General features: G+C 43.5%; 1 protein-coding gene across 1 annotated transcript in view; it reads left to right on the forward strand.

The window, feature by feature from the left end:
- Positions 1–643: 643 nt before the first annotated feature.
- Positions 644–27246, forward strand: part of LOC100669940 (core histone macro-H2A.2) — a 71949-nt gene continuing 45346 nt past the window's right edge. The window contains exon 1 of the mRNA XM_003409042.4: positions 644–756. The gene's annotated coding sequence lies outside the window, so the exon portion shown is untranslated. The remainder of the gene's footprint in view (positions 757–27246) is intronic.

Below are 27246 nucleotides of genomic sequence, written 5' to 3' on the forward strand. Positions count from 1 at the left end.
ATCACGTCCATGCACACGGTCTCGGCCACCTAAAACACAGATCTGCTACTCCAGATATTATGCAACGCTGGATTCTAAATGTGTCTTAATTTATAAAAAGCCAACAGACATGATACACTCTCGGTTCTCGTGGCTGTGGCTGCCCTACACTACCATCCCAATGGTGGACACGTGTTAATGTATTTGTAATTATTTAAGGACACAAGATCGAAGGTGGCATTTTCAGCTTTCACCTTCTAAGGCTCTCCCCAGATCGGCCTGATGAGCGCCCACTCTGCCTTCTCCCACCAAAGGTGGGTTCTGCCAACAGGAGACACGATAGTAGCCACAGCGTCTCTGTCCCCAGCTCTGGGGAAAGCCTCATCTTAGAGGGGCCCTCGGCTCATCCAGCAGCTCCAACAGCAACGCGGAGACCGCGCGGTTTCATCATCAATGCTCCTGAAGGACAATAGCTCATCAAGCCCCACCGAAAGCCCCAGACCCGTCGCCGAGCCTGGGCTGGCGGGGGATGAGGCTGAGCGACTCCTCCTAGAGGTGGTTATGTGGAGAAGGAGCAATCCCTTCTCCCTCCTCCTCCTCCCCCCGCTACTATCCGCGGCCCGGAGAACTGCCGCTTGCCGCCATTGACACGCACAGATAGAGCCCAAAGAAAGGCAAAGAGTCCTGCCCGGCACCGGCGCCGCGCGGGCCGAACCTGCGCCCGGGGAGGGGCGCGCAGAGGGCACTGGGCGCCCGGAGCAGGCGGCGCAGCACCAGGTGAGCCCGCCATGGCGATGGCATTATTGTTTCGGGGGTTCCGGGATCTACAAACAAAACGCGCCGCTGGGGCAGTGCAGGGACCAGAGAGAACCACCCCTGCCTCTCCCCGCAGCCCCTGCGGTCGCACCCCCAAAAACCAATTCCTCCTGCAAAAAAAAAAAATTAACAAATAAAGCTGCCCAACTTGCTTCCTCAGGAAATAAAGAGGGGTTGTTAAACAATCAGTAAAATCCGTGCGGCCGGAGAGTGGTCGGGGGCTTCTTGAGCAAGAAGGGAGGGAGCGGGGATGCGGGGTCCGAGCAGCGGGCCCCGGGCGAGGCTGGGGCGGTGAGCGAGCGGAGGGTGCCCAGGGATACGGAGTTTGGGGCGCAGAAGAGGAAGGTGGGAGGCGCACGGCGCCGAGGGGGGCTGGCCGCAGGCGGGGGGCTGCGGAGGAGCCGAGGGCGCTCCGGCAGGGCCGTTTCGGGACTTCTGAGGGTGTCCGGGCTGGGTGCCGGCCTCTCCGGGATGACAATGGAGGGGGCGCCGAGCTGAGGAAAGGGACCGGGGTCTGGGGGCAGGCCGGACGAGGAGGGTCAGGCCGGGGACGCCGGGCGGCGGGGGCGAGGACCGCGGGCTGCTGCCCGGCGCCCAGGCGCCTCAGGCGGGCGTGTGCCCCTGGAGCCCGCGCAAAGGAGGGCTCGGGGCCAGGCACTCCCCTCCGGTTCCCTTTCCGGGGCGCCCGGCGCCGACGCGCGCTGTACTATCCCCGGGAAATGGCGGCCCCTCCTCGGCTCACCCGGCCGGTCTCGGGTTCCCGCTTTGCGCGGGAAAAAGAGAAGAAAAAAAAAAAAAGGATAAAGGGAATTCAAGTAAAGAGGCTGCGGCGCAGGAAAGGGCTGTGCCGTCGCCGGGCGCGGTGCGAAAGCGTGCCGGGTGCGGCGGGAGGAGTACCGGCCCTGCCTCCCGGCACCCAGCCCACTCTTCTGGCGCGCACCCTGCTTCCAGCCTCCTCAGACTCCAAAATCACGCCTGCGGGTGTCTTTCCCCGCCATTCCTCGTGGGGGCGCCCTCAGTTCCTGCCCCTCTTTGTTCTCAAAACAATGGCCAGAAGACCGCTGAGCCCGAACGGTCAACTGAGCCTCCTTCTCCAGGAATTTCCAGTTGCTGATTGCTTCTGGCATGAACTGGGTCGCCGTGGGCTTGATCTAGGCCCTGTCACTGCTGGGATTTGTTGGCAATGACTTCCCAGAGGCCCCCCTGAAGAGGCCCCAGAGTGGATGAAGGGATGAAAGAGGCAAGAAGAAACGGACTGAGAAACCAAAGCTCAGGTCCCGTGTGTTTGAGGGGTTGAGGTGGGAAAAGCGGCGCCACAGCCCTGACTGTGAAGGCAGTTCCTTTCTTAGACACTGTGCTGGTGAACCTAGGTTGGGGTCCAGCCCAAAGGAATTTCAAAACAAGGGCCCCCTTCTAGGACCTCAGGAGCCCATTCCCCTAGGGGTAATCAGCCCCCCGGTGGCAAAGGGTTTCGTCTTTCCTCATTTGTGTTTGTGTTGAAGTAAGTCGTACCCTGAACGCGCTGCGCAGTTGCTATTGAAACGGTTCAGCAGGTGAGAGCGAAAAGAAACATTCAGAGGGAAAATGAGTGTTCGGCTGTGTTGTTTCTTATTTAGAAAGAGTTCCTGTGTGAAACGCAAACTAAACTACATATAATTCTCAGATATTTTATATGTAACTGAAAGTTATTTTTACTCCTTTGTTTAGAAAACTCTCTTATTTGCAAACTAAATGTTCAGGGCGCCAAGATTGGGAGCCAGGTGCCCTGATTTTTAGGCCCAGATTATCAGATAAATAAATACAGGCCCTGTGGGGACAAAAAGTTTATCTCGAATTACATAATTCACACCTTTAAAACCCCTCCTTCCTGTATTCAAATTTTCTTTAAAAACATAATCAGTTCTCCTCTCCTTCTGTTTTTCCTACCCTGTTATTGTTACTCTTCACCTGGATCCATTTACTTCCATTAGGCATTATTAATGCTTTCCTCTGTTTCAAAACTCTATAAAAAGAATTTACCTCCCTGGATCCAGAATGTTCCAAAGGTTCTGACCCTACTCCCACACCATTCCATCTTCTGTCTAGTTCCCAGGGTTTTTGAGGCGCCTTTGGTCTCCTGTTTCCCAGCGGGTGGGACACCCTGCTAGCTATTGTCTGAGACAACTCTGTCTGCTTTTCCTGCCTCCTGCCAGCAAAGCAGGAGGCAAATACCGTCTTAGGCAACTTGAAATGAAAGCTATCTGTAACTTGTACAAGGGGAGGGATATGCAAGAATTCAACCAACACTCTTGAAAACTGATTTCATTCTTAAGACATCACCTCGGAGGCAGATGCAATCATGGCAAATACTTTTGAAAGTTGTATATTGCGCAGAGATGGGCAAAGAAATATATGGTTGAAAGATCGTCCCACAAACATATATTGAGCACCAATTACTAAACCCCTCTGGATGGGGGGCAGGGGCGTAACACAAACATGAGGAAAACATGGGCCCTGCTTCCCGGAACTTACAACGCCAAGCTGAGGAGATAAAGTGTACATGCAGCTGAAGCCAAGTAAAAGTGATTAATATCGGCAAGCAAGTAGGAAAACAGGTGTTTTCATATACTGCTGATAAGTTGTATAAATTGATGCAACCAATTTGGAGAGCAGGTTGGCCTTATTAAAATTAATAACGTGCCCATTCTGGGAGCAGCCGTTCCATTTCTTAGTGTGTATCCTAGAGAAACAGACATGTGCCCGGTATGTGTAACGCTATTCATGGCAGGGTGTTGGTAGTTCTGAAAAATTGAAGCCAACCTAACAGCCATCAATAGGAGATGGCTACATAAACGCTGGAGTCCCCGGATGATGCGAATGGTTAATGCACTCAGCTGCTAACTGAAAGGTTGGTAGTTTGATTCCACCCAGAGGAACCTTGGAAAAAAGGCCTGGCAATCTACTTCTGAAAAATCAGCCCTTGGTATCAGCAAGAGCTCAGTGTCTGCATCAAGCTTCCTTGTCCCTAGTTTGTCTTTCCCCTTCTCCACTGAAACCCTGCTACATTATCCATAAAGCCTAGACCAGTTTCCTCCCTTCCAGCCTAAAATTCTCTTCTCTTTAACAATTATGGTAGCATTTTATTCGTGACTAATTACACATTCTCAATCACTTTCAAATTACCTACATATAGTTATCCAAGCAATATATAAATTAATTCAAATTGTAAACTTTCAGATATTATCAGTAATGGCTAAGGGTGGATGTGAATAATAATATGACTAAAGTCCTCCTTGACAACCCTCTCTGATTCTCGTCCGTTTTAGTAGGTGTATTCTTCCAGACCTTTTCTATATATTTATGTATTGCATTTTTACTTACAGAAATATGTAATTTTATTATTTTTTTTTTACATAAATGGTACCATGTGGTATTCAATGTTCTATACGTCACTTTTGTTAATAACATGTCTTGGTGATTTTTCTGCCTCAGCATGTATAGATTCGCCTCATCCTTCTTAACTGCTTTTGAATATTCCAGAAAACAGATGCACTAGAGTGTGTAACCACACTATCAGTTGCTGTCCAGTCCGCTCTGACTCATAGCAGCCCCGTGTGTGTCAGAGCAGAGCTGTCATCCGTAGGGCTTTCAGTGACTGATTTTTTGGAAGTAGATCACCAGGCCCTTCTTCTGAGGCACCCCTGGATGGACTCAAACTACCAACCTTTCAGTTAGCAACTGAGCTCCTGAATTGTTTGTACCATCCAGGCTCTCCACATTTCAGGGTGGAGGACTAAGTGATCCTTCAAGCCCCTTTTAGTCTTAGATTACGATTTGGTGAAATCTTCTGTATCTAAGATTGTGAGGATTGTGAATTTCCAGGCAGGTGGCATCTTGTCCTGTTGTTTTTAGAGGCCGATTGGTTTTTATCTGAATTTGAGGAATATAAGATTAGACTAGGACCCCAAAGTGCCCAGCCTTGAGAAAAACAGAAGTGTTTTCTGTCATGAGGGTTCCCAGTAGACTGTGTGGCTCCCAGAGTGTTCCCAGGGTTGAGAGTTTATTACTATTCCTTTACACCAGGGCCTAAGATCAATGAGGGTAAGAAATAGATGTTACTGAGTTTGAGCCTCACGTAACCATATACACAACTTCAAGCACTATAGTATTATAGTAACTGATGTTGAAATGGAGGGAGGAGTAGACAAATATGCTCAAGAAAACGTTAGTCTGTTGTCTTATTGAGGGTTCTCTAGAGAAACAGAACAAGTAAATATATTAAAAAAAAAATCAAACCCACTGCCATCAAGTCGATTCCGACTCATAGCGACCCTGTGGGACAGAGTAGAACTGCCCCATAGAGCTTCCAAGGAGTGCCTGGCGGATTTGAACTGCCGACGCCTTGGTTAGCAGCTATAGCACTTAACCACTACACCACCAGGGTTTCCCCAGTAAGTATATATATGTATAAATATATATGAAACCAAAGCAGTTGCTGTAGAGTATTTTGACTCATGGCAACCCCATGTGTGTCAGAACAGAACTGTGCTTTATAGGGTTTTCATGGCTGTGACCCTTCAGAGGCAGATTGCCAGGCCTTTCTTTTGAGGCGCCTCTGGGTGTGTTCAGTCTGCCAACCTTTTGGTTAGTAGTCAAATGCTTAACTGTTTACCCCACCCAGGGAACACACAGAGAGAGAAAGAGACTGACTTACTTCAAGGAACTGGTTGTAGGGTGCTGGAAAGTCCAATGCCTGTGGGTCAGACAACAGGATGGATACTCCTGCTGGCTTGCATCACAAGGTCCATAGGTCAGGCAACTAGAGAGTGAAGTGAAAATTCAGCCAAAAATCTACTTAGATTATGGGGCCAGAACACACCCTAGGGAAATTCTTTTTTGCTCTTTAGGCTTTCAACCAAGTTGATTGATTGATTGATTACATTGCATTAGATTACATTATGGAAAATAATTATATTACATTGCATTACGTTAGATGTAAGGTACTTACATTACATTGGACTGTATTATGGACGTTAACCTGCTTTACTTAAGACCAATTGATTTAATCATATATAACTATACCGTAACAGCAACTAGACTAGCATTTGGCAAAAAAAACTGGGAACCATAGCCTAGCCAAGTTGACACATAAAATTAACCATCACTTTCACGTTCTGTGAAAATAGTTCTCTATAGCTGTTTCTTTTGTGGAAATAAGTCATAATAGCTAATATCTTCTAAATGCTTACTACCTGCCAGGCACTGTTCCAAGCACATTATATGTACTAACTCATTTAATTCTTACAAAAACCATACAGGTAGGTACTATTATTATACCCATCTTACGGAAAAGGAAGTAGGTACAGAGAGATGAAGGAAATTGCCCAAGGCCCTTACATAACTGGTGGATGATGGAGTTAAGACCCCCGCACAGGCAGCCTGACTCCACTGCCCCACACCCTCACATGCATGGGGAAGAACAAGCATTCCAGCAGTTCTTGGCTTGCGCTCATTGTAACATGAATATATACAAAATTTATTTTAAAGACACATGATTTGCATCACTATTTTACCAGACTGTGTCAAAGGAAAGACCGAGAGTATCTGACCAGGCCACATAATGCTGCTCTTTAAACTGTCTTGTCACTAAATGTTAAATAGATGAATTTGGTGGTTGCTCTGAAGCCCGTACTGTTCATTTATGCATCTCACCATCCATCATACTTTGCCCGACTTATTTGACTGGCATTGCCAGTTTGGACTTGGAACAGAGTAAGTAATTCAAGTCAAAATTCTCACGCTTTGACACAAATGGGTGTGAGAATGTGCACAGACCACCAGCCTACGTGCAGGGACGTTAGTTCAGCTGATCCTGAGATATCAGAAAAGTGAGATACAGTGAGTAGATTTTGTAACCCAAAATTACAACACATGGTCTGACCAAAGATTTGGGGGTCATTTCTGGATATGAGAGGCAGTCTTGATGATATAATTTGGTTGCCTAGATTTATTTCTGTGACAACAAGACAGAAAAATCAAAATACAATCAGACTTATCCTGGCCCAGTGTTTACAGTACTGGCACACCTCATGGTTGTTGTTGTTGTTAGGTGCCGTCAAGTCGGTTCCGACTCATAGTGACCCTGTGCACAACAGAACGAAACACTGTGCCATCCTTACAATCGTTGTTATGCTTGAGCCCATTGTTGCAGCCACTGTGTCAATCCACCTCATTGAGGGTCTTCCTCTTTTCCACTGACCCTGTACTTTGCCAAGCATGATATCCTTCTCCAGAGACTGATCCCTCCTGAAAACACATCCAAAGTATGTAAGACGCAGTCTCGCCATTCTTGCTTCTAAGGACCATTCTGGTTATACTTCTCCCAAGACAGATTTGTTCATTCTTCTGGCAGTCCATGGTATATTCAATATTCTTCGCCAACACCACAATTCAAAGGCACGCCTCATGGTATATGTATAGAATTACAGACTTTGTATTTTGAGCTCCCTTCACTGCTCAATAAAATCATTAAAATTAAATAGTGGTGGTAGACTATAAAGAGCTAAATTCCAATAGCTTATAGACCATACGACATAAACTTTTAGATCGGATGATAATTCAGTGGGTTCCCCACCATAGTGCTTAACTTCCAAATTGATCAGCCTTTTAGAATTTCTATGAAGTGATAATCAACTCACGTCTCACCCCTTGCTACTAAACTGAATCTTCACCTCAGCCGTTCTTTAGTAGGCAATGTAGGTCATCATCTTGGGGTGAAGAAAGGCAACCCTGTAAATGAAATATGTTAAGTCACAAAGAAGGCCTTTCAGGTCCAGTTTTTTTATGGTTATCATAAATCAAACCTGTTGTCATTGAGTCAGTTCCTACTCATGGCGATCCCATGTGTTACAGAGTAGAACTGTTCCATAGGGTTTTCTTGGCTGTAATCTTAACAGAAGCAGATCACCAGGCCTTTCTTTCGTGGTGCTACTGGGTGGGTTCAAAGCACCAACCTTTAGGTTAGTAGTGAAGCACGAACCCCTTGTGCCACCCAGGAACCAGTGGTTATATATAATGACTTTAAATGAAAGATCACCTTGATCTCGATTCTCCCCGATTATTCCATCTCTATGGACGTGTTGAAAAGGGCCTTAGAAGTCATCTGGCCCAATGGTTCTCAGGTGGAGCTCCACAAACCCCAGGGTTCCTGAGGGGCCCAAGGCACGGAAGAGGGCAACAATGCATAGATTTTCCCAGGCACCTCCCCACCCAAACCAGGACAGCTCCCCTTGCATCTGTTTTATATAGTAGAATCCCTGTATGGTTTTGGCCAAACAAAAAAGGGGTTCTGAATGATCAGCTCATCTGCCGAGGGCACAATTAATGGATGCAAAAGTACAGTGTCCTTCTCTAGTCCACGGCACCTTCCCTTTTACCACCGTGCTGCCTCTAATCTCACTGGTTTCACCCACAGATAGAATGGTGCCATGCTGCTGGTGGTAGCGCTTAGTGGGTACAGCTGATCCATCATGCCAGCGCCCAGGGGCTTTGGGAGTCCCACACAGCCATGCCCAGGGAGTGACACTGCCCATCAGCAGCATAGAATCACTTCAGCTGCAACAAGAGCCCCCTCAGCCACAAGTCCCTGCAGTGCAGCCACTCCTAGGGACTGACATGACAATATGGAAACCGGGTGGGGGGAGGAAGGTGGAGGGCTCCCGGAGCAGCTGCTTCTGCTTAGAGCTCAGCCCCTTGTTCTACCTCTGAGAACAGACAACTGGCCCACCCATCCATTCTGTCGCCCAGACTCATGGATGTCTCTGGAATCCCCTGGATGGGCCAGGCAGCACCAGGGCCTACAGCCCATTTGCTCTCTGGTACTGGTACATTCACTCCCACTCCACTCTTCCACTCACTCCCACCCTAGAAGCTTATCTTGACTTGGCCAAAGCCAGTTCCCTGCTTAGAGAGGCAAGAGAGGCCACTGCTTTTAATAATAAGCAGCACTACTAATTTGGAACAATTGGCTTTTGAGTGAGCAGAATAGTTTACCCACTGTTCTGATCTGTTCATTCTTAAAGAAAAGAGAGAGATCAGGCTGCACCCAGGGAAAGGTTTTGTTTTTATTTTGTTTTCCATGAATAAATAGACTCAAGAAGGCAAACTGGTCCATTTTCTGGTGTGCATTACTAACTCAGATTCAAAGAGAACTAAAGTTATTTTTATTCATTTCTCATCCAACTAGGACCATAACCCGTTGCTATGAGTCAATTCCAGCTCATAGCAATACTATAGGACAGAGTAGAACTGCCCCATAGGGTTTCTAAGGAGCAGCTGGTAGATTCGAACTGCCGATCTTTTGTTTAGCAGCCAAGCTCTTAACCACTGTGCTACTAGGGATCCAACTAGTACCATAAAAAAACAAACCCGTTGCCATTGAGTTGATTCCGACTCATAGCCACCCTGTAAGACAGAGTAGAACTGTCCCATAGAGTTTCCAAGGAGCACCTGGTGGATTTGAATTGCCAACCTTTTGGTTAAGCAGACGTAGCACTTAACCACTACACCACCAGGGTTTAGGTGGCCAAGTATGTTCATATTAGAAAATAGCATAAGATTAATAATGAAGAAATGAGATGTATATCAACAACTTCTACCTTCTCTTAAAAAAATCTTAGTTCAGGTTCAACAAATGTAACAAAATGGTGGTAAAAAGTCACTGTGGCAGAAAAATTGGAACCCCTGTGCTTTGCTGGTGGGGAGGTAAAATTGTACAGCCTCTGTGGAAGCTGTATGGTGGTTCCCCCAAAAGTTAAACATAGAATTTCCTAGGACCCAACAATTGCACTCCTAGGCATATACCAAGGAGACTTGAAAGCAGGGACTCAAACAGCTACTTGTACCCCAAAGTTCATTGCAGGATTATTCACAACAGCCAAAAGGTGGAGACAGCCCAAGTGCCCGTCTACAGACAAATGGATAAGCAAAATGTGGTCTCTGCATCCAATGGAGTGTTATTGATCCCATAAAGAGAAAGGAAGCCCTGACACATGCTAAGACATGGATGAACTTTGAAAACCTTATGCTGGGTGAAATTGGTCAGACAGAAAATGACAAATATTGTATGAGCCCACTTGTATGAAATATCTAGAATAGGCAAATGCATAGAGAACGAAGTAGATAAGGGGCTGGGAAAGGGGGAAATGGGAGTTACTGCTTAATGGATATTGAGTTTCTGTTTGGGGTGATGAAAAAGTTTTGGAACTATATAGTGGCGAGGGTTGCATAACATTGTGAATGTTATGCACTTCAAATTATACACTTGAACATAGATAAAATGGCAAATTTTATGTTGTTTAAATTTTACCACAATAAAAAAATAAAAAGTCACTGTACTGCAGTCGCTACGGGTATCCTAAGTCCACTCTTCTCCACCCCCATCCGGGGCTCCCCGGCTGGTCTCCACTCCCATCCTCCATAGAATGACCCAGATGGCCACACCTCTCTGCTTCTGAGTTAGGAAGAACGTGCTGGCGGTTGAGCTTCCCGCCAGGTTATTCCACGACATGATTTGAAATGCCTTTTTTTTTTTTTTTTAAAAAAGGAATGATTGGATATCCAATCGTATAATTTAAGTAAATTGGGTCAATGCTTGCTTCTCACATACACGGTTGGTCAATTTGGTTAATTTGATCCAAGTGTCATTTTGATGAAATTGCTTTTGATATAGCTCTTTATGTTTTAAATTGTTAATGTGCTTTAACATATATGACAATAAAATTATTGACGGTTCTCATTCACTGAAAGGTGGCCTTGGAAGAAAATGGTTTGGAAAGTGTGACTTGTGCAGTAGTGATTTGCCCTTGGAGTTCATAATGGAAGTGTAATATAGCCAATGATTTAGCTAGTATTCCTGAAAATGGTTTTTACAGCTACAAAGTAATGCTAACAAACTGTTATTATTTCAATACAGTACTTAGGGTAACGTGCCAAAATACATTAGAATTCTGTTAGGTGTGAGACTGTCTGATTTTTCTCATACCCTTTAAAAACATATTTCCACATATAATATATTTATATTGAATTCCCTTATGTCCTACCGAGCTTTATTTCATCTCACTTTCTTCTCCCAAAGGATGGTTTTGAACTGACAGAGCTAAGATGCTTCATCGCAGTGCCTACTTCATTTTTCATAAATATTTACAATATAAAATTTTCTAGAGCAAAATACTACAGATTAGGGAAATATCATAGGGAGTAAAAATGAATATATTTTAGCAATTTTAAAACAGGCACATGCATCCATTAGGGGGTGAAACTATGATTTTCATATTTGTGAACATTTCAGAAACAGAACTTAGTGTTTTTTAAAATTCATTTCCATCATTAAAAAGCTGTAAGACCTCTTATTTCGAGATGTAAAATATGTATGCATGAAAGCATTCTGATTTGTGTACTTCTGGAGAGAATGACCTCAAAAGAGTACTCTAAGCTGTCTTGTAATTCCAGGAAACCCTGGTGGTGTAGTGGTTAAGAGCTACGGCTGCTAACCAAAAGTTAGGCAGTTCAAATCCACCAGATGCTCCTTGGAAGCACTATGGGACAGGTCTACTGTCCTGTAGGGTCGCTATGAGTCAGAATCAACTTGATGGCAGTGGGTTTGGTTTTTGGTTTTTTTTTTTGTAATTCCAGGTAAATTGTCAAGGTAGTTCATCGACCTGACCCAAAGCTCACCTGTGACATACTGGCCTATAATTATTGTTCCCAGTCCTCAAATTACTGACTGCTTTTTTTTTAAAAAGGAGCCCAGGTGGCGCAATGGTTAAAGCATTCGGCTGCGATCCAAAAGGTCGGCAGTTCAAACCCACTAGCTACTCCATGGAAGAAAGATGTGGCAGTTTGCTTCCATAAACATTTACAGCCTTGAAACCCTATGAAGCAGTTCTACTCTGTTCTATAGGGTCTCTATGAGTCAAAATCTACTCAGTGGCAGTGAGTTTTGTTTTTGGTTTTCCTTTTTAAAAGCCTCTTTGCAGAAACTTGACTATAGAAAAATGGTCATTTAAATCAGGATTGCTGGAGACTTCTAATGGACCATCTTGCTGGTTAGCTGAGAGTGTGTCAGATTCCTCAAGTTTAGATAAAATAAAAATTTCAAGTTGTTTGAGGCATAAAAAATGGTTTGCTCTTTACCAGCTCTTTATACCTGAAAAAGAATTTCTTTGAACTGAAAGAAAATACTGATCTAAAGAAATCAGACTGTTTTGTCTTTTTACGAAGGCAGTCAGTGTATGAAAGTTTGCTGTTTCTTACCAAAAGCAATTCATTTAATAAAGGTAAATGCTTATGATTTTTCCTTCCTTCCCTCTCCTCCCTTCTGGGATTAGAGTATAATTTTCAACATTGTTTATAGAAATCTCATATGTTACAATCATGCAAATACAGACACATTGAATTGGATTCTGTTATTTCAATGAGTCTTATACAGTCCCTTGATAACAAAGTTGATAATTCTTTGTCTCAAGACCAGTTAGTTTCCAGTGACTCACCTGAAAGTGATCTGAATTTTTACATCATTATTCCCGTTGGCGTCGAGTTGATTCCGACTCATAGCAACCCAATACGACAAAGTAGAACTGCCCCATAGAGTTTCCAAGGAGCAGCTGGTAGATTCAAACTGCCAACCTTTTGGTGAACAGCCTAGCTCTTAACCACTGTACCACCAGGGCCCCATACATCATTATTACTCAATTCTAAAACAATTAAACTGTTTCTCCTTCCTAGCATACTCATTTGTAGGTTAATCCTCAAATTATATTTGTTAAGATGTTAAATTAAAATGACACTTTCAACTTCCAGTTCAATACGATGGACTGAGCACATGTGCTTTCCTTCAACCCCCTCCTTCCCTAGAGGCCACAGAAATAATGGTAAAGGTATACAAAGAAAATAAACATTTAATAACAAGTGGGCAAGGGCAGGTGTTGGTCATCAGTAGGAGAGCTCAACACATTTCTAAAAGACTGGAAATACATAGGAGCATGTTGACAGAGTCACAGGAGGAAGCCCCCACTAAGAATACAAACAAAAGGAAGCTTCAGTGAAGATAAGCAGGTATGAGAAGTGGGGAGTCATTGAAGGTCTGTCTCCAGAACAGCTACATAAATTGGCTTTTCACCATCCCCTGCTTCTAGTAGAGTTTCTGACAAGGTGTAGTTTACCGCCACCCTGCAAACTAACAATCTGAAGATTCCTGTGAAGAAATCAAGCAACTGCAGAGCAGTTATAGAAGTCTTAGGATGGATATGGCTCCATGAAATAAAGCTCCCCTCTTTCTGGCATTTGGGGGCTTTCATTTCCTTACTGGGGACCCTAGAATGATGCCTGGTAATTGGCATGCCCTGCACACACACCCAGAGATCCCCAATAGGAAGCAGGCCTACCAAACCATAGTTGAGAAAAGCTTTTCTATCTGCCTATAATAATCAACCTTGTCCTTCATTCTTAAATTATAATATAACCAACATCAATGTTCATTGAAACTGACTGTCTTTCAACTGACTGGCTGCTCACATCAGGTCACAAAATGGAGAATAATTACATCCAAGTTGACACATAACCCTAACCATCACAGGGGGCATTGAGTTTATGTTAATGGTGGTGGAGTATTTTAGAAAAGGATAGTGATAATGGTGACACAACATGAAAAATGTAATCAAAGTCATTAAATTGTGAATGTGAAAGTTGTTGTGTTGCAAATGTTTTGGCATGTGTATTTTCACAATTAAAAAAAAAATTTATACTATAACCAGAAATCACCAGACATTTAAGGACAGACAACATGAAATGGAAAAATGAAAATAGAGCCACTGATTCTGGATAAAGCAGTTTAAAAAACAAGATAACATTGACATATTCTAATTAGTTTCAGAGAGATTTAAAGATACAGTGCATTTATAAAAGAGTACGATGTTCTGAGAACAAGAAAGGGTGCCTGGAAATTAAAAATGTGATTACCAAAATTAGATATTAAACTAAAGACTGAAAAATAGAAGAAAAAAGATAAGAGTTGGAGGAGCAATCTAGATCCAATACCTGGTTTATAGGCATCCCAGAAAGAGAGGAGTAAGGGGAGAATTCGGGGGAATAAAAGGGTAGGGAAAATAATCAAATACAAAATAGAGAAAAAAAAAATCCCAGAGTTATGAAGATTGAGAGTCTTCAGATTAAAAGAGTTTATCACCAAGTGCTGAGCAACAGAGGGAGAGACACCGCACCGAGACACACCCTTGTGAAATGTTAGAACATCAAGCATGCAGAGAAAATCTAAAAGCTTCTTGGGTGGGGGAGAGCACCAAACGTCTCATCTCTAACATGGGATGGTAAAGATCAGTGGATCAATTGCTTCAAAATTTTGAAGCAAAATTATTTTGATGCTACAATTATATACAATGCCCAATGAAAGATCAAGGATTATTTAATAAAGACAATTGCGTTTGTGTGAGAAAACTTTCCTGTACTGTTTCTGGAGAAGTTACACGAGGTGGAGACCAGCAAAACAAGGGGGAAAACCAAAAAAGAGGAAGTCGTGGGATCGATCAGGCTTGAGGAAGGCAGGAAGGCAGGTCCCTGGATCACTGTTGGGAAAACAACTTCATGTCCAAAGTGAAGGGCCAGGTCCAAGGGCTTCAGGAACAATGTCTCTGGGGGAGAAATGGCCCCTGAAAAGAGAAACATGACTGAGAAGCTAGGTGATTTTGAGGTTCTGGTAAGTGTGCGGAGCCTGGCGGTACAGCGGTTAAGCGTTGGGCTGCTAACCAAAAGGTTGGCAGGTCGAATCCACCAGCCGCTCCTTAAAAACCCTAAGGGGCAGTTCTACTCTGTCCTATATGGTCACTGAGTCAGAATTGACTCAAGGGCAACAGATTTGTAAAGGTGCATTTTTCTTTTGTCAACAAGAACAAAGAAAAGTAATTAGCCACTTCTGGGGGCTGGAGAAAAGGAAGTTGTCACTGAGCCAATTCGGACTCATGGCGAACCCCCTGTGTGTCAGAGCTCAACTGTGCTCCATTGGGTTTTCAGTGGCCGATTTTTCAGAAGTAGATCACCAGGCCTTTCTTCCAAAGCATTTCTGGGTGGACTTGAACGTCCAGCCTTTCAGTTAGCAGCTGTGTTAACCATTTAGACATGGACCAAATGTGAAGCCAAGTAAAACATAGAATAATTTTGAATGACAGACTTTCAGGACATAGAGAACCTGTTTGTTCTTGATGCTAAGGCATCAATGTTGGACCCCAGAGAAGGAAATGTAGTGCTAACACCCTACTTGATTCTGAGGGGAACAATATTTACAGCATCGTAGTTGTGTAAATGCTACTTATTGGCATTTAACTTTCAAAATAAACCTATAGACAAAACGTGGAGGGTTTCACTGTGATTATAAAACAAAATAAGCGTTATTAACCACGACAATAGACAGCATAGAAGATAGAAGTAGGGAGGTGGAAGTAGGGAAAGATTAGGGCACTCACACACTCATGTTACGATGAGTTGATAGCTAATGATCATTCTAAACTTGATGGAATCAGAGATGGAGATTTAAATGTATTATGTAAAGTTTCCAAAACAATCAATGGAGGAAATGAAAATATAACTGTCAACCATTGGAAAAAAAACAGGAGAAAAGGGAATTAAATTCTCATCCTACTGACAGGAATCAATAGAGGCTTTCTAAAACTGAAAATAGATTTTAAAGAAAGAAGTAAAGTATAAAAATTATTTAGAGTTTTAGAGGTAACCCCCAGAACTAACACGAAAAATGGTTACACGGGGTAGTTGCCTCTGGAAGTGAGACCTGCGGTGAGAAACATCAAGTGGGAGACTGTTGCTTTTTTTTTTTTTTTATGTGCAAGTTTTGGAGCTGTGGTGGGGCAGTGGTTAAGAGCTCAGGCCACTAACCAAAAGGTCGGCAGTTCGAATCCACCAGCCGCTCCTTGGAAACCTTGTGGGGCAGTTCTACTCTGTCCTACAGGGCCAGTATGAGTCGGAATCAACTTGACTGCACACAACGAAAGTAACAGCGTGTGCAAGTATTACTTTGATTTAAAGATAAATAATTTTAAATAACTTCTTTACCTTAATTTCTTTGCTTCAGGAAAATTATTGAATTTCACAAACTTTCTCAGTTAACAAAGTTCTTTAGAGTCTCTGTCATTTTTTCTTGGTGCCCCAGGCCAGAAGAAATACCCGATGGTTCCATTAATTAGGTGGTTCAGTCCAAATAACTTAATAAGCATTTATTAAGTTAACCACTTAATAACTGTCTGAAAAATAATACACACGAATTAAAGGAAAGAACAATATTTTTATTTCATTCTTAACCACGAGGCAGTACGAATAGGATGTATGTGCCTGTTGGGCATCGTGCACCTTCTCACATCTTGGAGACTGCCACCTCATTTCCTGTTTCTCCTTGATCTTCACACAGCACACTGGCTTTTCATTTCAGCAACAGCCAAAAGCCCAGTTTTGCAAAAATATGACATCATCAAAAGGAATGTACTGTAAATATGGCGAATGTAATTGATGTTGCTGAGTTGTACACATAAATGTTTTGTTATACGTAGTCCATCACAATAAAATTGTTTTTATCAATAGAAAAAAAATAAAAACGAGAATGTAGCGCAATCTCCAGGGAGCCCTGATGGCACAATAGTTAGGCATTCGGCTGCTAACCTATAGATTGGCAGTTCGAGTCCACCCAGAGGCTTGGCAGGAGCAGGACCTGCTTCCATAAAGATTACAGCCAAGAACACCCTACTGTTGTTATACTCTTTCAGAGTCAACGCGGCAGCACCTAACAGCAACAACAGTGCAGACTACTGCTGAAACTGTGAACTCATGAGCTGGTAGTTGTCTCCAACAGAAATCGAGTATCACTGTATTTCCTTGAAAGTTTAAACTAGCCTGTAGCGCTCGCTGATGTGCTCCAGGGTGCCTCAACACACAGTTTGGGAACCATGGCTCTAGCATCTACTTGGAACTTTATTATGGTTTGCTCTGCCACTTCACAGGAAAACGTTTGAGAATAAGGGCCGTGTCTTCTCTCCCCTATGTATATTCCACAACATCTAACGTAGCTGCTTCTTCGGTCATTATTGCTCCATAAATACTGTCTTTCATTGAATCTGTGATGTTATTGATTGTTAGAGGCATACAGATTTCTAGAAAGAGTAAAATGCTGGAAAAAAAAAAGTGCATCATAAAATCAATGAAATATGTAGTTATTTGAATAGTCTGGTGTGAGTTTATTGGCCGTGTCTGAGTCAATGCTGCAATTTAACATTTACCCTTGTGTTGTCTATAAAATCTAACTCATTGGTGTCCTTATGGGCTTAAAACCCTGTGGTAGAAATAAATCCTAAAGCCCCAGGGTCTGAATATGCCCTCTCCCCCAGCGCATTTTCAAGGCAGTGACGCTCTTCAAATTGCTCTGTCCCCGGGGGGTGAAAGGAAACCAGGAGGTGGCGCTGAGTTCTCCCCTCGTCTTTCCTCAGTTATGTGCTTTATTTTCTTGTCCCCCATATTAAACCCCTCAAAAATACTCATTGCCATCGAGTCAGTTCCGACTCAGCGCGACCCCATAGGACAGAGTAGAACTGCTCCATAGGGTTTCCAAGGCTGTAATCTTTACAGAAGCAGACTGCCACATCTTTCTCGTGAGGCACGGCTGGTGGGTTCGAGCTGCCGACCTTTCACTTAGCAGCCTAACGCTTAACCACTGTACCACCAAAGCTTCCCCCCCCCCCCCATTAACATCCTTAAAACTCTCAGATTCGCTTTTTGAGTAATGACAGACTTTATACCTTGATCTTTCCAACATGAAAGGACAAGTATATTGCGGATTTGGGTTGTATCTGGTTCCCAGTTTATCTAAAGGATGAACACTTGCTGCCTGGAGGGTGGGGCCATCTGACCACAGCCCAGTGGCCTCCAGGGGCTGCGCACAAGATATGTGTTGTTGTTGGGTGCCATCAAGTCAAATCCAACTCATAGTGACTCCATGTGACACAGTAGAACTGCCTCCATAGGGTTTTCTTGGCTGTAATCTTTACCACAGCAGATGGACAGGTCCTTCTCCCACAGAGCAACTGGGTGGGCTCAAACTGCCAACCTGTGCACTAGCAGCCAAGTGCTTAACCACGGCACCACCAGAGCACCGCCTTACAAGGTGTGTAGAACCACTCAAAGAGCTTCATCCTGCCATATTCTTTTTTCCTCCACATAAACAATCTAATGTGTTATAATCCTTAAGCACTGCCTAATAAGAGCAAAATTTGTTTTAGAGCAGAAGGTCAATAAATACAAAGATTTAAGTATTAGTGTGATTAAAGCAAATTTCCTAGTCACAGTGGTTCTTTACTCTTTAGATGAGTGAACTCAAATTCACAGCGTGTGGATTAAAAACTTGGCCAAGTTTTTAACTCCTAACTTTTCAAGACTGGATAGTCAGGTAAAGGGCTAGCCTGGAAAATGAGGAAGCTAGGAGCCCCTGGGTGATGAAAACAGTTAAGCTCTCAGCTGCCAACTGAAGTGTTGGAAGTTTGAATCCACCCAGAGGCCCCCAGAAGAATGGCCTGGTGATCTGCTTCCGAACAAATCAGCCATTGAAAGTACCATGGAGCACAGCTCTACCCTGAGAGTGGACTCCCAGGCAGCTAACAATAACAAAGGGCTTCTAATTTTCCACAAATCAAGTGCAGGCTTAGGGATAGGGGGAGGGGGGTGTGGAGCTGTGTATTTAGAAAGCCAGGGCTTTAGAAAGCTGGGTCTTGAGTGGTCTGAGGAGACACAGCACTTCCTTCTATCTGTGGGTTCTCGAGAGTGTAACATGTCAGCTCCTACCAGCTCCCACCCTGCTCCCCTAGGGGCCCCTGGTTGTGGTCTGACTCTTCCTTACAGTGTATGGAGGCCTCCCCAGGAGAATCCAGGGGTTTGTACCCAGCTGCTTGAACTCAGCACAATGTCTGGAAAAACAGGCTCTGCAGGCACAAAACACTCCCAGCCCCGTTAAAGCACATAGAGACAGTCAGTCTCACACTTAGACTCAAACACAGCTGCATCCCGTCTTTATCTAAGACCCTAACCCAGAGGAAAGTCTGGAAGGCGAAGAAAGAAAGTCTCATTACAAGTGTCATGTAGGACTTTGTACAATCTTTAACTGCTGTGTTTCTCTACTTGATCCCACCCTGGTTTTCCTTACTTGGCAACTTTATTTTTATGAGTGTTTTAGGCACCCATCCCCTAAAGTCTCTTGCTTTTCTTCTACTGCTGGCCCTAATTTCCAGTTTTTAGGGCAATGTGCGACTCCTCTTCCTAATATTGGGAAAGCGCCTAGGTGGGTTTCTCCTGCACAGCCAGTCATTCCTTGGCATCTGCTTGTTTGAGAAAATGTGTAGGGTGTTCCTCCCCTTGCGGCGTTTGTGCCTGGTGTGTCGTTCTCTCATCATCGGTAGGGGGAGATTAGGACCATCCAGCACACACTGAATGCACAGGGCATGTCCACCCTGCGATGAGCTTTTCAGGTGGTCTCCGTGGCAACCAGATTTACTAATCCCTGCCACCCCCCATTTACCAGTAACTGGGAAAAGCTCATAATTGGCTTAGTGGAGTCTCTAATACGTCCTTATGAGGGTGCATGGCTCTTAACTCTTTAGAACCAGCTTCTTAGAAGGACTAAGCCTCTTTTCCAGGATGACTGGAAAGCGTATTAAGGAAAAATCAGAGCGTTTAAGACCAGAAGGACAAGGATCCATTGGTTACCTCTTTGTTTTATCATTGAGACCACTGAGGCCCATGAAGATGGCATTGGAACTCACAACACTAGTTATGTAGAGGTGGGGCCCACACCCTGGGCTTTCTGCTCCCACCTCGGGCTCTTTCCATGTAACCAACAACCACCTCTGTTTTGAGTACCACCACTCCAATTGCAGACGTGTGCTGTGTAGTCTCTACGAGGACAAGGACCATATTGTATTGCTTTACGTGTCCCTTGTCCCCAGGGACAGTGCTGTCCAATAGCAGCTACTCCTTACATTTACCAGCATCTGACCTGTCTCCTCAACCTATATTCATGCTTATACTCTTTAATATAGGAGCCCTGGTGGCGCAAACGACTGAGTGCTTGGCTGCTAACCACAATGGTGGCAGTTCCAACCATTTCAGCAGCTCCGTAGGAGGAAGACCTGGTGAGCTGCTCCTATAAGGACTACAGCCTAGCAAACCATGTGGGGCGGTTCTGCTCTGTCACATGGAGTTGCTATGAGTCGAAAATCAGATACCTTAGGAAACTGAACTCTTTACTCTTTAATCCAGATTAAATGGATCCCAGCTTTGCATCTATTTTGTATTAGCCACTCATTTACCACTTCCTTCTGTTACATCCTTATCAATTTCTTAGGCCTTTTCATTGTCATCTTGGCTGCTGGTAAACTGAGCTAGCCAAAATCTGATATGGCTCCCTCAACAAATAGAACCAATTTTCACTTACTTTTTACTTTCTTGTTTTCCATCCCCATATGATATGGTCATGGAGAATGCCAGTGGGGTAAATACCTTTGATTCATTACCACATTTCCTAGAAAAGAAAAGCGGTTTCTTTTTCTTGATTCCTGCTTGTTTGTACACTGTAATTTGCTTTTGTTTATGTGGGATTATATTCCATTTTTTGGTCACAATACTCCCTAACCCAACAGATTCAAGTCTACCCAAGCTTTATTGCAATTCTCTGGATTATTTCGAGCTTTACAAAGACTTTGCCCAGAAGTGCAGAATTGTTCATCTTCACACAAAGAATGTTGTTGTTAGGTGCCATCAAGTTGGTTTTGACTCATATGTACAACAGAACGAAACTCCCTTAAATAACAGGGAATCATACACACGTCTCTCAGCGCATTGTATTAAAGTCACCTCTTACTGCGTGCTAATTCTGAAGTGTCAAAAAGCAGACTGTCTTGCCCATTCCATGGAGTTGCATCATGGCTTTTATTTTACTGTTTTTGGTTACTCTGGATTAGCATAGTCAATAGAATTGCCTCTGCCGACCTGCTTCCGTTTTTAAGAGTGCTGTATTACTGGGGAATTCAGAAAATATTTCTATCTGAAAAGCACACATCAGCTCTGAGTTATGTTATTCAAAGCTAACCTTATCCCTGTGCCTTTCTGTCAAAGAGCTAATATTCTAAGGCTCTTTGCTCATCTGTGCTTATACTTAACGTTGACAAATACCTACATCTTTTGGCAGCAAAACAACGTATAAAATAGGAGAGCAGTAAATACATACAAGCATTTAAATATAATACATTTGGAAAAAGAAAAACCAAGATCTGTGATATCTGTCATAAAATGCTTCAAACTCACATTATTCACCTTGGGGATAGTTGTTAAATCAGGCGCTGTTGAGCCAATTTTGACTCAAGGGTACCCCATGTGTGTCAGAATAGAACTGTGCTCCAGAGAGCTTTCAATGGCTTAGTTTTCAGAAGTAGACCAGACTGTGCTTCTGAGACATCTTGGGGTGGACATGAACCTCCAGCCTTTCAGTTAACAGCCCAGCACATTAATCGTTTGCACCACCCAGAGACTCCTAACATTTATAATAGGCATAGTCATATGTCATGGATTGAACTGTGTCCCCCAAAAATATGTGTCAACTTGGTTAGGCCATGGTTCCCAGGATTGTGTGGTTGTCCTCCATTTTGTGATTGTAATTTTATGTTAAAGAAGATTAGGGTGGGATTTTAACACCTTTACTAAGGTCACATCCCTGATCCAATGTAAAGGGAGTTTCCCTGGACCATGGCCTGAACCATCTTTTATCTTACAAGAGATGAAAGGAAAGTGAAGCAAGCAGAGAGTGGGGACCTCATACCACCAGGAAAGCAGCACTGGGAGCAGAGCGCAGGGCTCCTACACAGAGAAGCTCCTAGTCCAGGGGAAGATTGATGACAAGGACCTTTCTCCAGAGCCGACATAGAGAGAGTCTTACCCTGGAGCTGAAGCCCTGAATTTCAACTTCTAGCCTACTAGACTGTGAGAAAATTAATTTCTCTTTGTTAAAGCCACCCACTTGTGGTATTTCTATTATAGCAGCACTACACGACTAAGACATCATGTTGACTAACTACTGTTTATCAAACTCCATGTATCTGTCAGTCTGTCATACTGGGGTGGTTTGTATGTTGCTGGGAGCTATGCCCCCAGTATTTCGAATACCAGCAGGGTTACCCGTGGTGGACAGGTTTCAGCTGAGCTTCCAGACTAAGATAAACTATGAAGAAGGACCTGGTGGTTCACTCTGAAAAACGAGTCAGTGGAAACCGTATGAACAGCAGAGGAAGGCTCTCTGACGTGGTGACGGAAGGTGCGCCCCTCAGCTGAACAGCAGAGGAACGCTGTCTGATGTGGCGCCGGAAGGTGCGCCCCTCAGCTTGGGAGCCACTCAGCATACATCTGTGGAAGAGCTGCCTCCTCAAAGTAGAGTTGACCCTGATGACATAAGTAGAGTCAAGCTTTCCGGATCTTCATTTGCTGATGTGGCATGACTAAAAATAAGAAACTGCTGCAAACATCCATTAATAATCGGAACATGGAATGTACGAAGTATAAATCTAGGAAAACTGGAAGCCCTCAAAACTGAAATGCATAAAGAGCAATATCCTGGGCTTTCCTGAGCTGAACTGGACTGATATTGGCCATTTTGAATTAGATAATCCTGTGGTCTACTATGCCAGCAATGACAAATTGAAAAGGAATGGCATCGCATTCATCATCAAAAAGAACATTTCAAGAGCTATCCTGAAGCACAATGCTATTAGTGATAGGATAATGCCCATATGCCTACAAGGAAGACCAGTTAATATGACCATCCTTCAAATTTATGCACCAACCACTAAGGCCAAAGATGAAAAAATTGAAGATTTTTACCAACTTCTGCAATCTGAAATTGATCAAACATGCAATCAAGACCCATTAATAATTACTGGTCATTGGAATTTGAAAGTTGAAAGCAAAAAGGATCTGTACTTGGAAAATATGGCCTTGACATAGAAATGACACTGGCGATCACGTGATCAAGTTTTGCAAGACCAGCAACTTCTTCGCTGCAAATAACTTTTTTCAACAACATAAACTGTGACTATACACCTGGACCTCACCAGATGGAACACACGGGAAGCAAATCAATTACATCTGTGGAAAGACAATGGAAAGCTCAATATCATTGGTCAGAACAAGGCCAGGGGCTGAATGTGGAACAGACCATCAACTGCTCATATGCAAGTTCAGGGTGAAGCTGAAGAAAATCAGAGCAGTTCCACAAGAGCAAAAATACAACCTTGAGGATATCCCACCTGAATTTAGAGACCATTTCAAGAATAGATTTGACTCATTGAACACTAATGACCAAGCAACAGATGAGTTGTGGAATGATATCAAGGACATTATACATGAAGAAAGCAAAAGGTCATTAAAAAGACAGAAAAGCCAAAATAGATGTCAGAAGAGACTCTGAAACTTTCTCTTGAAAGTAGAGCAGCTAAAGTGAATGGAAGGAATGATGAAGTAAAAGAGCTGAACAGAAGACTTCAAAGGATGGCTTGAGAAGACAAAGTATTATAATGAAATTTGCAAAGACCTTGAGTTAGAAAACCAGAAGGGAAGAATATATTTGGCATTTCTCAAGCTGAAAGAACTGAAGAAAAAATTCAAGCCTCGAGTTGTAATATTGAAGAATTCTACAGAGAAATATTGAACAATTCAGGAAGCATCAAAAGAGGGTGGAAGGAATACACAGAGTCACTATACCATAAAGAATTAGTCAGCCTTCCACCATTTCAGGAGGTAGCATATGATCAACAACCAATGGTACTTGTCTTAGGTAGGTATCTAGTGCTGCTATAACAGAGATACCACAAGTGGGTGCCTTTAACAAACAGAAGTTTATTCTCTCACAGTTTAGGAGGCCAGAAATTCTAATTCAGGGTGCTTTATCTGTCAGCTCTGGGGTAAGGTCCCTGTCATCAATTTTCCCCTGGTCTAGGAGCTTCTCAAGGCAGGGACCCCAGGTCCAAAGGACGTGCTCCACTCCTAGCACTTCTTTCTTGGTAGTATGAGGTACCTCTCCTCTCTGCTCCCTTCTCTCTTTTATATCTCAAAAGAGATTGACTGAAGATACAACCTAATCCTGTAGATTGTGTCTTGCCTTGTTAACATAGCTGCCTCTAATCCTGCCTCATTTAATATCATTGAGGTTAGGATTTACAACACATAGGATAATCACATCCGATCACAAAATGGAGGACAACCACACAATACTGGGAATCATGGCCTAGCCAAGGTGACCCAACTTTGAAGGGACACAATTCAGTCCATTAACAGTACTGAAGGAAGAAGTCCAAGCTCCACTTAAGGGAATGGCAAAAAACAACGCTCCAGGAATTGATGGAATACCAATTGAGATATTTCAGCAAATGGATGCAGCACTGGCGGTGCTTACTCACTTATGTCAAGAAATATGGAAGACAGCTTTCTGGCCAACCAACTGGAAGAGATCTATACTTTTTCCCATTCCAAAGAAAGATGATGCAACAAAATGTGGAAATGATTGAACAATATTGTTAATACCACACACGAGTAAAATTTTGCTTAAGATCATTCAAAAGTGGTGCAGCCCTGGAGCAAGGAATAATGAAGAACACCAAAGACACAAGGTAATTATGAGACTAAGAGACAGAAAGGACCACATAAACCAGAGACTACATCAGCCTGAGACCAGAAGAACTAGATTGTGCCTGGCCACAACCGATGACTTCCCTGACAGGGAACACAACAGAGAACCCCTGAGGGAGCAGGAGAGCAGTGGGATGCAGACCCCAAATTCTCGTAAAAAGACCAGACATAATGGTCAGACTGGGACTAGAAGGATTCTGGAGGCCATGGTCCCCAGACCTTCTGTTAGCCCAACACAGGAACCATTGCGAAAGCCAACTCTTCAGACAGAGATTGGACTGGAATATGGGATGGAAAATGACACTGGTGAAGAACGAGCTTCTTGGATCAAGTAGACACATGAGATTATGTTGGCATCTCCTGTCTGGATGGGAGAGGAGAGGGCAGAGGGGTCCAGAAGCTACCCAAATGGACATGAGGAGAGAGAGTGGAGGGAAGAACTGTGCTATCTCATTAGAGGGAGAGCAATTAGGAGTGAACGGCAAGGTGTTTGTAAATTTTTGTATGAGAGACTGACCTGATTTGTAAACTTTCACTTAAAGCACAATAAAAATTAATTAAAAAAAATAATAAAATGAATGCATTTCTCTGCAGGAAAAAAAAAAAAAAGTGGTGCAGCATTACATCAACAGGGAACAGCCAGAAGTTCAACCTGGATTCGGAAGTGGACATGGAATGAGGGATATCATTGCTAATGTCAGATAGATCTTGGCTGAAAGCAGAGAATACCAAAAAGATGTTTACTTGTGTTTTATTGACAATGCAAAGGCATTCAACTGTGTGGATCATAGCGAATTATGGATAACATTGTGAAGAATGGGAATCCCAGAAAACCTGGTTGTGCTCATGAGGAACCTGTACACAATCCAAGAGGCAGTCATTCGAACAGAACAAGGAATACTGAGTGGTTTAAAGTCAGGAAAGATGTGCATCAGGGTTGTACCCTTTCACCATACCTATTCAATCTGTATGCTGAGCAAATAATCTGAGAAGCTGAACTATAAGAAAAACATGGCATCAAGATTGGAGAAAGACTCATTAACAACCTGTGATATGCAGATGACACAGCCTTGCTTGCTGAAAGTGAAGAGGTCTTGAAGCACTGATGAAAATCAAAGACTACAGCCTTCAGTATGGATTACACCTCAACATAAAGAAAACAAAAATCTCCATAACTGAACCAATAAGCAACATCATGATAAACAGAGAAAATAATTGAAGTTGTAAAGGATTTCATTTTACTTGGATCCACAAGCAATACCCATGGAAGCAGCAGTCAAGAAATCAAACAATGTATTGCATTGGGCAAATCTCTTTCAAGTGTTAAAAAGCAAAGATGTCACTTTGAGGACTAAAGTGCACCTGATCCAAGCCATAATATTTTCAGTCACCTCATATGCATGCAAAAGCTGGACAATGAATAAGGAAGGTCAAAGAAGAATTGATGCCTTTGAATTACGGCATTGACAAAAAATATTGAATATACCATGGACTGCCAGAAGAATGAACAAATCTGTCTTGGAAGAAGTACAGCCAGAATGCTCCTTGGAAGTGAGGATGGTGAGACTTCATCTCATGTACTGTGGACATGTTATCAGGAAGAACCAGACCCTGGAGAAGGACATCATGCTTGGTAAAGTAGAGGGTCAGTGAAATAGGGGAAGACCCTCAAATAGATGGATTGGCACAATGGCTGGAACAATGGGCTCAAGCATAACAACCATTATGTGGATGGCACAGGACTGGGCAGTGTTTTTTCTGTTGTATGTAGGATCACTATGTATTGGAACTAACTTGACATCACCTAACAACATTTATTGAAATTGGCAGAAACAAATCAGGGCAAAGAGGAATTGTATGAATTATCTTGTTGCTGCTGTAACAAGTTACCACAAACTTACTGCCTTTAAACAACACAGCTAATTCTCTTATGGGTCAGGTGGTCAGAAGTCAAAAATCAGTTTCACTGGGCTGAAGTGTAGGTGTTGGCAAAGTTAGTTCCTTGTGGAGGCTCCAGAGAGAATTCATGCCCTTGCCTTTTTCAGCTTCTAGGGGCTGCCTGCATTCCTTGGCTGATGTTCCCTTCCTTGCATTGCTCCATCACACCTCCTACTACTCACTCTGATCTCCTGCCTCCCTCTTATAAGGTTTGCAATTACATTTATGCACCTGGATAATCCAGGTTAGCTTCGCCATCTGTCTTAGGCTGGGTTCTCCAGAGAAGCAAAACCAGTAAAGCGTATAAGTATATATAGAGAGATTTCTATCAAGGAAATGCCTCACACAGTTGTAGAGGCTGTAACGTCTCAAGTCCGTGGGTCAGGATAGAGGCTTCTGATTCACATAGCCATAGGGGCTGGCAAACCCAGGATCGGCAGGTCGGGGAGCAGGGTTCTTGCTCACAGGCTGTGAGATTGATGAATCCCAACATCAGCAGGCAAAACCACAGGTAAGCTGTTAGCTCAAGTCCCAAGAACCAGAGCTCAGATGAATAGGAGCCAGCTGCAGGATCCAGAATGAGCAAGAGCCCCCAAGCCCTGCCAGAATGCCCACAGTCGATGCAGCCCACACGACCAAGAAAACTCCACTTCAACCAGTTGGCTACTCAAAGCAGATCCCATCATGGGGGTGATCACATATTAAATCTCAACAGAGAAGTGACCATGACATGACATGTCTGCAAAA

This window comes from Loxodonta africana, chromosome 16, assembly GCF_030014295.1.
Source record: "Loxodonta africana isolate mLoxAfr1 chromosome 16, mLoxAfr1.hap2, whole genome shotgun sequence".
In the NCBI taxonomy this organism is placed as follows: Eukaryota; Metazoa; Chordata; class Mammalia; order Proboscidea; family Elephantidae; genus Loxodonta; species Loxodonta africana.